The following is a 12032-nucleotide window of genomic DNA, read 5'->3' on the forward strand; positions in this document are numbered from 1 at the left end:
TCCACTAATGGAAAAGGCTTCAGGAGTTAATCTCGAGGCAAAATCCGGAGCTGGAGTCCCGGAGGCAGTTCGTGTCATTCTGGCAACTCCTGCAAAGTAGCTGGAACCAGTTGTATTGGCTCTTGCCTTTCCATTGGACTATTTCAGTGACGTGGAGAGGGGGGAATTTCTGCTATCCTCCATTATTATTTTACCCAGGCTTCGTGCTCTGGAAAGGACACTCATACAGAGCACCTTACCATAGTCTCTTGAGACTGAAGGATGCCTAAGAGAACATGGGATTTTATTGCCTTAATGTATTACTTCTCTGATCTATTCTAATTGTCAAGTCCACAATGGCTTTACTAATGCTGGCTTCCTATTTTGAGAAAGAGATATCTGCAATATGATACATTAACCCGTGGAAATTCATGTGCTGATCTGCCATTCTTTAGTAATATGGCTAGATTACAATCACATTTAAATTGCATTTGCGAAGGGACAACCTATCTATTTCTTTCTTTCACCCAAGCTTTTGGAAACCTAAATATGTCTGATGAAATGAAACCTGCAAGTTTTCCTTTAAAAGCTTCCTAGCAAGAGCATCCTGATTAGAACCTGCTTTATCATGATGACTCAATCTGCCTGCAAAAACTTTAATGGGAAAGATGAGAAATATGACACTGAATTGGCACAATTTTAAGAACAACACAAATACAGTCCTCTAAGAAAATGAATGGCTTAGTGAGTACCACTTGTAATTTTGCCATCTAAGCAAGTAAGTGATCAAACTAGAAGGAGCCAAATCCAAGCAGACACAAGTTACAAAGGAAGGATGTGTGAAACTGAATACAGCCATCGGTAGAAAAATTCAGAGCCAAGTGACTGCCGTAGTCCTATGTCTCTGCCAAGACGCAGAGACAAAACATTATTTGCAAGAGAAAATGAATCAGTGAAGGGAAAGTCTTCTGTGCTTTGAGAAATATACTGCATATTGCAAATGCCATTGGAAAGAGAAATGACTAACTTAAACATTAAAAAAATAGGATGGAGCTAAATGATTAAGAATCACAGGATGTTTTTAATAATCAATGGTTTCTACTCTAGGACAAATCAGGCAAGCTATGTACTCTCACATCCTGTTTTCAATGACTACCCAGACAAGTTATGTATGCTTAAATCCTATTGATTTCAGCGGTAAGAGCTGGACACAGTGCTGAAATTCAGAGGAACAAAACTTGAGATTTTAAAGAACCTACAGTGGAAAGAGTCAGACTCAAGCTACTGTTGCAAGTGCTTCAGACAAGTGCCATACTCGCTTTGTCTCTCTCTCTCTCTCTCTCTCTCTCTCTCTCTCTCTCTCTCTCTCTCTCTCTCACACACACACACACACACACACACACACACACACACACACACACACACACACACACACAGAGAGAGAGAGAGAGAGAGAGAGAGAGAGAGAGAGAGAGAGAGAGAATACATTTCCATGACGTTTGAAAAGAAAGGATCTTCGTAGTCAGATCACCATGCTGAGTGAAGATAGTAGCAGGTGGAGAAGACTGTCCTACAGTGAACTGGTGGAAACTGGTGATCAGAAGATGAGCCCTGCCTGCAAAGCAGCAATAAATGAGGAGGACTCAGTTTCTACCATTAGACAACCACTACCCCGGATTGCTGGCATTTGGTTCCAACTTCACAATGCAATAAATGCAAATGCAAAATGTTTAGTCTTGAACCATACTACTGTAAAATCAATACAGAACTCTGTGAGGGTCGTCCTTAAAGTCTGTTTTTTTTTCTTCAATAAAATTAGGAGACTTTTAAAACTTTGAAACAGGGGGAAGGTTTATTGGAGTGTTCAATAAAAATCCAGTGTCTATGCAATTGTCCCATAACTTTTCTCTTGTCGCCAATGGGTCTGGCAAGGGTTTCCAACCATCAGTTAAGACTGGAGTAGTCTCATGGACTGTGTTCCATGGACTGGGCCAATCCACTCTGGCTCTGTTCTTCAGAATCTCTCTGGCCTCTCCTTCCAGTAAGGAAATGGCCTCGTCCTTGGTGGGGTTGGTCCAGTCTGTATCTCTGCTGGGGGTAAAGGTTGCCCAGGGTCCTCCCTGTAATCTCTCATCCTCATCTCTTCCACCCTCCATGCCAATCGTTTTCTCTTTTCTCTTTCTACCTTCTCCTTTTCCTCTCTCAGTCTCCTCTGCCACTCTTGATCCTCGGCTTTGCCCCAGCAGGAGAGTCTAGAGGGGGATCTCCCTCCTTCGACGATAGTCTGCTTCCTCCTTAGGCACTCTCAATCACTCCCAAACTCCAGTCCAAGGGTTTTGCAGCCAGAGCCATTCCCAGCCTGGCGGTAACTGACTGTCTCTCCTTTTTATATCTGCTGTCCCAACCTCTATCTCCACCCTCTTTCTTCTCTCTGTTCCTGCCAACTCCTCTGAGACCCGCTTCTCCACAGTTAACTTGTGCAATTCCTTTTCCAGTTCCTGGGTGTCTGTTCCCTGCTGCTCTGTTTTCCGGGGAGACGAAGTGGGTGAGGTTTGGATCTCTCTTTCTACTGTCTGTGGAAGGGATGGCACTCCGACGAGAGGTCCTTTACTCTCACCCTCACAAACTCACACAGAAATTAAGCAATACTGGAACCATGTGATCAAACTTTAGGGTAGGTGCAATAGCGCCCTAATGGCAGAAGTTACTACATATACTTGAGTTAAGCATGGCTGTATTTCCCCTCCCCCTTCCTATTTGTCCCCCTCCTTCTTATTTGACTTTCTCATCGATTATATATTCTCATCAATTGTATAGTGCAGTCCCCAACATCATGTTCCAGGCACCACCAATAGCAACCAAGAAGCTAGCTGTACTACTGTATGCTGATGATTAGTACAATTGGTTATATTAAGATCTAAAATATTTTAACCTTTGATATTTTAACCTCTAGTTCTGCAGTTCTTAACCTTTTCTTTATCATGGACCCCTTTTAAATGCATTTTGTTGTCACCGATCACCAAGACTTAAGATTTAAAACCCTAAAGTGCATCAAATATTTATTTAAATTTTCTCATGAAGGGGCTCATCAATAGATATTCCTTGCTATAATGGTGACACTTTTTAAGATGATTGGAAGAAGTTTCATTTTGCTTTGAGCAGGATGCACCCTCATCAACAGCATCAGTTTTTCTACATTTCAAATTTAACCAGCAATCCATTCTGAGGCTCAGCTAAAATATATTGTTACAAAATTCATTGTAATAATATCAAAAAGTCACTTTACCCAGCAATAACACAGCAGTTTTATTAGCAAAAATCAAAGAAGAAACATGATCATGGAGTCCATCTGAATACTCACTCATACTGACACTAACTGACTCAGACTCTACTTTTCTGTGGCTTCTGACTGTCTGTGCAGTAGCAAGAAATGTTATGTCTCTCAGAAATGTTATGTGCTGTCTCTCAGCCACTCAGCATCATTCACTTGCATGTCCTCAAACAGAACAATGTAGTTCACTTGCAGAAATATCAAACCGTTATTTGCTGTCAAACAGTTATTTTCATAACCAATTTTTACTTTTGCCTGTTTTTAATGGAGGCGGTAGGTTAGAAAAGGTAAATTTTACACAAATAAGTAAGGGAAATTAGATTTTGTTCTACTTTTCCTTTTCTTCCTTGCTTTTTTTTATTCATTAATTCTTTCTATGTTTACTGCAAAATATCATAACATTTCTCCAAGTCTTCGCAGATCCTCTGTGAGAACATTGCAGCCCCTCAAGGGTCTACAGACCACAGGTTAAGAACCTATGCTGTAGTTGGTTCATTCTGAGCCAAAAGTGTAATACACACATAGTACTACACTGTTGGCTGATAATGGACCAAATAGAGAATGGTTACCTCCAGAAGTTTCTTAGCTTGAAAAATTATGTAAAGAGACATGGTCACAAGATTGTGTCACAACAATGACAGAATTGGGTTTATAGTCCGAACGCTGATAAAAAAATAAAATTAAACGAGCATGCATTTGGTTATAGTAAATGTACTGACTGAGAATTGATTCATTCTCATTAATTTTCTAGCTGCTATGACCTGATCATGGAAAATTGTTCCAGACCTACTTTACCTAGTGACAGGGATCCAGCTGTAGATAAGGAAAACATTCACCAATCTACAATTCCAGACCACATACTCTAAACTCTTATAGCCAATGAATATTTAGAATGTTCTATAATATTTCATTTCCCCCCATATGTCTGACAAAGTGGACTTGTCCATGAAAGCTCACATTAAAATATAACAGCTAGTCTTCAAGGTGCCCCACATATAGCACATTGCAGTAGTCCAGTCTGGTTGTTACCAGTGCATGTGTGACTGTTGCCAGGCTCCACTCATCCAGGTAAAGGTGAAGTTGATATATCCTCTGTAGCTGTAAGAAGGCACCCCTGGACACCGAATCCACCTGGGCTTCCAAGGTCAGACCGGGGTCAAGGAGCACCCACACGCTGCGGACCCTGTCCCTTATGGGGAGTGTAACCCGATCTAGGGCAGGGACATGGCCCTTTAACCTATCTAGTGGAGCACCTACCAGCAGCACTTCCAACTTGCCTGGATTGAACCTCAGTTTATTGACCTTCATCCGGTCCATTATCGAGTCCAGGCATGAGTTCAGAATGGTGACTGTCACACCTGGATTGGTAGAGAATGAGAGGTAGAGCTGGATGTCATCAGCATATTGCTGACTCCTCAGCCCAAACCTCCTAATGACTGCCCCAGTGGTTTCATGTAGATATTGAATAGCATGGGGGCCAGTATAGAACCCTGAGGAACACCATGACCTAACCACCATGGATCAGAACTACTGTCCCCCAGCACCACCTTCTGGACCCAATCAGCCAGGTAGGAGTGGAACCACCATAAAATGGTGCCTCCCATTCCCATTCCAGTCAATCTGTCCAGAAGGACCCCATGGCCGATACTGTCGAAAGCTGCTGAGAGGTCCAGGAGAATCAACAGGGACACATTCCCCCTGTCTCTCTCCCAGCAAATGTTGTCAAACAGGGTGAACAAGGCAGTCTCCATCCAATAACCCGGCCTGAACCCCGATTGAAATGGATCTAGATAATCTGTTTCATCCAGGAGAGCCTGAAGCTGGTCAGCCACCAGACGTTCCAACACCTTGCCCAGAAAAGGGAAATTGGCCACTGGTTGATAGTTGATCACTAGACCTGGGTCCAGATTAGGCTTTTTTAGGAGTGGGTGAATCACTCCCTCTTTTAATGGGGTAGGGACCACTCCTCTATTAATGAGGAATTGATGACCTCCAGGATCCAGGTGCAAACCCACCCACCCTGCCAACCCCTGGCAGATTCCTTTATTAGCCATGATGGGCAAGGGTTGAGTTGCATAGCGCTGGCACGAACTGATCCAAGCACCCTGTCCACATCCTTGGGTCATAACAACTGAAACATGCTTGATACTCTTTCACAGACTAACACGGCTACTTCTAAAATTCCAGACCATGCCATCAGTATTTTTGACTGTCAGATATGTGAGAAATATATTATATAAATGTGTTCACAGCATAGTCTAACTGGTTAAAATCTACCCAGTTACCTTGTGGGGGGGGGCAGTGTGAGTGAGAGCAGCAATGGGCTTGGTTAAATATTCCACAAAAACCTGTTTGTGTTTTTGCCAGATAAAGGAGCAAGAAAATAAGTCTACTGAAAAGTGCATGTTAAAGAATATGCTTGGTGGTGAGTTGCGGCCTGTAGTTAGAATCAAATTAGAATTTGATCTGATAACAGAAAAAGAATAACGGGGAAGAGAGGCACCTCCATCACTTCCTCAAGAAAATATCAAAATAATAACATAATGTAATGAATGGATATGTTAGATCTGTCTCAGATATCTGCATATTAAAATGTAAGATGCTGTATTACAAGGCTGATACTGAAATTCAGCAGCTTGCATCCTGGAATTCTGCTAGACAAGGCTTTTTTTTTTTGTAGTCAAACTGCCTCATTCATATAATTTTATGGGTGAGAACTGACAGTGACATCTTCCATTTGAAACCATACTGTTTTCCCAAGTGCTTCTTCTATCTGATTTCTTTCTGCAGAAAATCCATTTAGGAGGAAAAGACAGCATAGAAGCCCAAGTGATACAACTTACCACCTTGATATATATATTTTATATATAATATATATATATATATATAATATAATATATTATAGCAGGTGGGAAAAGATCAATATACGTTGCCATAAAGCCATTTCAAGGTAGACTGAGTAAAATTATTCAACATTCATATTCTTGTCATGTGCAAAGGATACAAACCAACATGAAAAATCACTGTCTTCCTCCTTACATATATTTTCCCTGCAACTTTCCTAGGCTCTTCCACCCACAACGTGCAGGCTGGATAGAGTACAATACATTTTCGGCAAAATGCTTTTAACAGTGTTAAAAGCATAAAAGTGGAGTTACATCTTGTTCCTTTTAACAGTGTGTGTGCGCCATTCTAAAATGTTTATTTTCAGCTAATTTTTAAAAAGCATTTCTTCAGTACTTAGAATGGTTTTGATGTGAACCTGCTTCTTCAGCAATTAACCATCCCCAATAAATCATTAATCTACTGGGTTCATTAATAATTATCACATGCTGTCAAGTCAGTTCTGGCTTATGGTGACCCTTTCCCAGGTTTTGTAGATATTGTAGCGAACAGCCCTGACCTCACCTGTCTGTCATAGCTGAACAGTGGAGTAGGAGCCAGTGAGAGGACAGAAGGTGGAGCCAAGGGGGTTGGGGCTGGATATAAAGGCTGCTGGATGGAGTCTGAGAGAGAGATTCTGTGAGTGAGAGACAGTGTGAAACTTAAAAGTGAACTTAGAGTGAGTTAGAGATCTGTATGAACTCTGAATGGAACAGAGTGTTAGTATAAGTTTGAAGTTAAAGTAGAACTGATCCAAATACAAGTGATTAGCATCCTGTGATTTGCTTATTGATTATTAATCGTATGTCAACTTCCCTGATATAATAAATCATTTAAGTTTTAAAAACACACATCTCCTTGATTGAATGGTATTGAGACAGCAATACTTGGTGGCAGCGAAGAAAGAAGAGCGAGAACCTCATGAAGACCTGAGGGAATAGGGGCTTCAGAGGGGATCGCCACAGATATGTACAGTACTCAGAAATGGTTTATAAATCCCTTCTTTTGGGGGAACTCTGCAACTACTTAGCTTGCCCCCAAACCACACAGGCTGGCTCTTCTATAAGGCACAGAGAGGAATCAAATGTCTCAAGCCTGTTGCAGAGTTTTGAATTTCTGGTTAAATTCCTTGTGCAGGGATTCACAGAATAGCTTCAGGTTTGTCAGAGTAGTCCCTCACTTTTCTCTCGTTAACTGGCACTTACAGTCTTAACTCACTCTGAGACGTTAGTAAGAGAGAGAATAAAATGTTTTATTACTTACAGTTGAGCAGGCCAGAAAAGCCAAGTGACAAAACATGATAACTACTTTCAACAACAGGCCTCAACAGACTACTACTACCATGGGAAGCCTCTTGGATGTCCCCCCCCGCCGCCGCCGATAGTGCCTCCGAAGCACTATCGGCGGTGGGGGACCTCCGAGAGGCCTCTGGCAGTGGTGCTGAAGCCCTCAGAGTCCTCCGGCAGCGTTGATGGCTGCGGCGGAGGAGCTCTGCGAGGCCTCCGGCAGCTATGCCGAAGCCCTCCAACAGCAGCGATGGCAGTGGCGAGGGACCCCTTGAAGAAGTTGAAAAGGTATGGTTTTTTTTAAAATTTATTTTTAATTTTGTGTGTGTGTGGGGGGGGTGTTTCTTGGGTGGGTTACGGATTAATTGGTTTTCAATGCATTCCTATGGGGAATGCATTTTCGACCTGCAGACTCCGTTCCATTACAGATTAATTCCATAGTTCGAGACCCCACTGTAACTGATTCCAGCAAACAACGGAGACGGGGAAAGGTATAGAGAGCAGAGGGGCAGGGCTCTCTTTGACTCAGAGGCTCTTCTGGCTATGAAGGCAATCTGGAAGAAAACTATGTCAAGCAACGGAATGGAGCAAGGTAGAGTGAGAGAGTTGGAACTTCTCATTTGTGCAGTCTATCACATGTCAAATTAGACACTAACTTCTCTGTGTTATGTGTGCCTGGTATTAATGTTAATAAATGCACATGGCCCCCCATCACCCCTATTTTGACCCTCAGCCCCACTGCAATTTGTGGGAGAGATGCTTAGGTCAGAGTTGGAGAAGATGTGGCTCTCGAGGTAGTGCTGGACTGCAATTTCCATCATCTCTCACTACTGCCTTCACTGGGTAGGATGATGAGAGTTCTAGTGTAACAATGTCCAGAGCGCCACAAGCTATCCTTGCCCAGCTTCTTTTTTCAGCAAGGTTCATAGAATATCCTCATGGTCTCTGTGTTTTCAAACAGTTCTTTAAAAAGTGGGGAGGCACATAAAAAATGAGGCACTTCTTTTTTTCAAGCTATTTTTCAAAATTAAGATGACATTTCCCAGTAATGCGACTTAGAGATGTCTCTGCAGAAAGCGAGATGTACAAGATTAAAAATGATGAATTTTCACCTAGATGGAAGGGTCTTATGAACCTGCAACTTTCGAATTACAAATATCTTGTCAGCAGCTTTTGCAGCCTAGTCATACATTGATGAAAAGCAAAACTGTGAGCTGTTACTTTTCTGTATAATATGCATTTGAGGTAGCTTTACGTGCAATAAAGAATGAGTTGACTGTGCCAAAATTATGCTTCCATTGATGTAAGGTCCTGCCATCCAACATGATTAACAGTCTCACAGGAAAGAGTGGATGGAATACTTAGCTAATTGAAATGGTGGTGAATTGAAATATTGGTGAATTACCGAACTTTGGTTTAATCCATTTTAGCATGAAAACACATGAACTTTGAGAACACTATGATCAGCATTAACAAATGCCAGCTGCTTATTTCTTGAAAACCCCTCCTCTTATTGATGTATTACCTTAGGCTGCAATTCTGTAACACTTTCCTAAAATTAAATGAGGCTTACCACTGCATAGCACACTATTTCTTGATTTTCCATCCAGTATTCTATACACATTTGTCTACATTTAGTTGAAGAAAGTGGGATGCAGCAATAATAGCAGTAAAAATAAATAATGCCAACTAGGGCTTTAAGAACAATTTCCTGTGCATTTGGAATATTTTCAAAAGGGAAAAATGTCGACTTAAGTGTCTGGCATTGGCACAGGAATATCCTGGGGAGAATCACTATTGCTGATACTGGACTCTTATCTTTTTATAAACAAAATATTTAAAAATCACATTGTACTAAGAGAAGCACAAGCTGTAACAGCTTTAGTCATTAGCATCATTTCCCTTATTTTCAGTTCCTGTGACTGGCAGTTCCAAATGGACATGCCAGCAGTGTTTGGGGGTACAGTGTTGCAGAGTTTTGAACTTCTGGTAAAATTCTCTTTTTTATATATATAGTAGAAGTACAGAGATCCACAGAGGAGAATAGCTACAAGTTCCCCAGAGTCCAACCCTTTCTCATTAACTAGCATATACACAACCAACACATTACAAGTTGTGATGTCACAGAAGTTCATAACTTTATCTAGTAACCATTGAACGATTTCCTATTCTATTATAATTGTATTATTTAAAAAAGCATAATCCCACCTTGATACGAACACATTCTTCTCTGACTTAGAATGGGAAATAGGATCAGCATTGAGCAGTACAGCTGCACAAAGCAGCTGCTTCATTAAGGTTAGTTTTGATTAAAGAAATCTTAATTAAAGCACCTAGCATGGTTGGCAGCTATGAGCTCAGGCTACACAGCTGAGCAGCATTTTGTCTGTGTGTTTTATGTATTAGAATTGATCCTCTTGACTGTTTCTTGGACACATTTCCTTGGGTCTTTGTCCTTGAGCTTCAACAGAAGTTCTTACTCATCTCTTAATGTCTTGCCTTGGAGGAGGAGCATCAAATTGCAAACCGCCATGCCATCATGTCTATGACTGAGGTGTACCACAAAATGCAAGACTTAGTGTATAAAAACTGAATTAGGCTTCCTGAGGAGAAGTATGATAAGGCTCTAACTGTTCTGCCCTGACCAGGCATTGTGGGGCATCAAGTGGAGTTTCAGAAGCTCCAAGGCAGGATTTTGAAACTGGTATCCCAGGCTCAACTCAATAGAATGAACAGAAATGAATCCCCAGTGGAAAAGAGGACTGGTTTTGAACTCAGGGTGTGATCAGGCAGGCAAACGTTCCACCCCCTTATAAGCACAGTTGTCCATGATGCATTCTGAGGGAAACCGGGCTTACTGGCTTTTGAAGGTGCAGTACGGACACCATGAAAAGCATGTCAGTAAGGAAGCAATCCTTACAAATCCACTTCCTCAGGGCAGTTTTATCTCTGGAGCTTTTTCTTTGCTAATTTTAACAGCTAATTAGAGGCTTCTGACTAGGAACATCTGACATGGAAATGAACTCTCCATAGGAAGTACTTTAGAACAAAACTTGATTCACAAACAAATTCTGTAACAACAAGAACCCAACTCTGCTCAAGTAGAGTGAAAGTACCACAGAAGGTAGGAGAAAGGCACTGATTGTATGGGGGGGGGAACTGCTCTGCCTCACTGGATCTTTTGGGAGAGGGGGAGAGACATCTCAGAATGAGCACATTGGAGGAAGAAAAAGTTTCATTGTATTGCTTGCGAGGGGCTTTTAAAGTCTGGGCATCCATTTCCACCCATCCCCAGCAAGTGCCAATGATCAGGGCATGGAGAAGCCAGGACTCAGAGAAAGAGAGTAGAAGAAAAGCTCGTAAGTGAGTGCACTTGGGACATTTATACCATTTAGGGCAAGACATGGAATAAAGCACCACCATTTTGAGTCATGAGCTTGTTTTATTATATCCTCTGTGACATTGCAAAGGCCCAACTTCTGTGGTATCACAAGCCCTGCCATCCCCATTTCAAGCACTGACCTCAATTAATTGTGTGCTCCTGACCTGTCAAATTTGGTGCTAAAAGGCAGTCTCAGAGGTGTATCGGGCACGTGAAAAGGCTTTGAGGTAGAAGGGGACATTTTCTCTGGGCTTCGGAGTTCCAGACTCCAAGGGTGCTCACTCGAGGGATTTTGACCCCAAAGGCTCAGACTGACAGCCACAGGCATACTCCTAGGACATGGATCTATATCCAGCTTTCTGCCTCTGAAACAGTATTTGGGGGAGTCACTTTTGAGGGCTATAAATCCCAGAATCTATTAGCCAGAAATGTTAGTAATAACTTGGATCATATCCCTTCTGCCTTCTTCTGACCCCACAAAGTAAGGATTCCCCCCCGACTGCCACATGTGCAGTGAATTCACAAGGAAGCACAGCAATACGTCACACTACTTCTACTATCCTAGCAACCACTGTTGCCAGGGAGGCATCCTGTCTGCACATGAAATGAAGCTAGGATCATAGTAAAATAGGTTGGAAAACAATCTGCTTCAAACAGAAGTTGTGCAAAATATGTGAATTCCTACTGCACAGAAGTTGCGTTAAGCATATCAATTTCTGCTCCAGTTGTATAGCAACCTGGGAGTGGGGACTGGAGAGTACTAGAACAGGACTGAGGGCTGGACTGGCAGCCATTTTGAGATTGATTTGCCATAGTGTTAATTTAAGTCAGCGTTTTCCAATCTTTGTTGAGTCATACCCTCTTCCACAATTGCGTAGAAAGGCATTTTAATGAAAACACGCTAAAAATAGAAAGAGAAGGTGGACATTTGTCCATGATATATCCAGCAGCAACTGGCAACTCTGTGGTAGGACTGGCACATATGTTTTGTCAGTTAGCGATTCTGTAAGCAACCTTGGGTATTTTATGGGTCCTTTCTCTTGATGACAATTCCCAAACAATCCTTCTGTAGTGTAACCATATTGAAATAAATACGTGTCAAAATCCTTTGTGGTGAAATTTCCTATGAAAAATTATTGCAATTTAAAGTAACCATGGCAACTCCCCAGAA

The sequence above is a fragment of the Pogona vitticeps genome, chromosome 2 (genome assembly GCF_051106095.1).
Source record: "Pogona vitticeps strain Pit_001003342236 chromosome 2, PviZW2.1, whole genome shotgun sequence".
Lineage (NCBI taxonomy): Eukaryota > Metazoa > Chordata > Lepidosauria > Squamata > Agamidae > Pogona > Pogona vitticeps.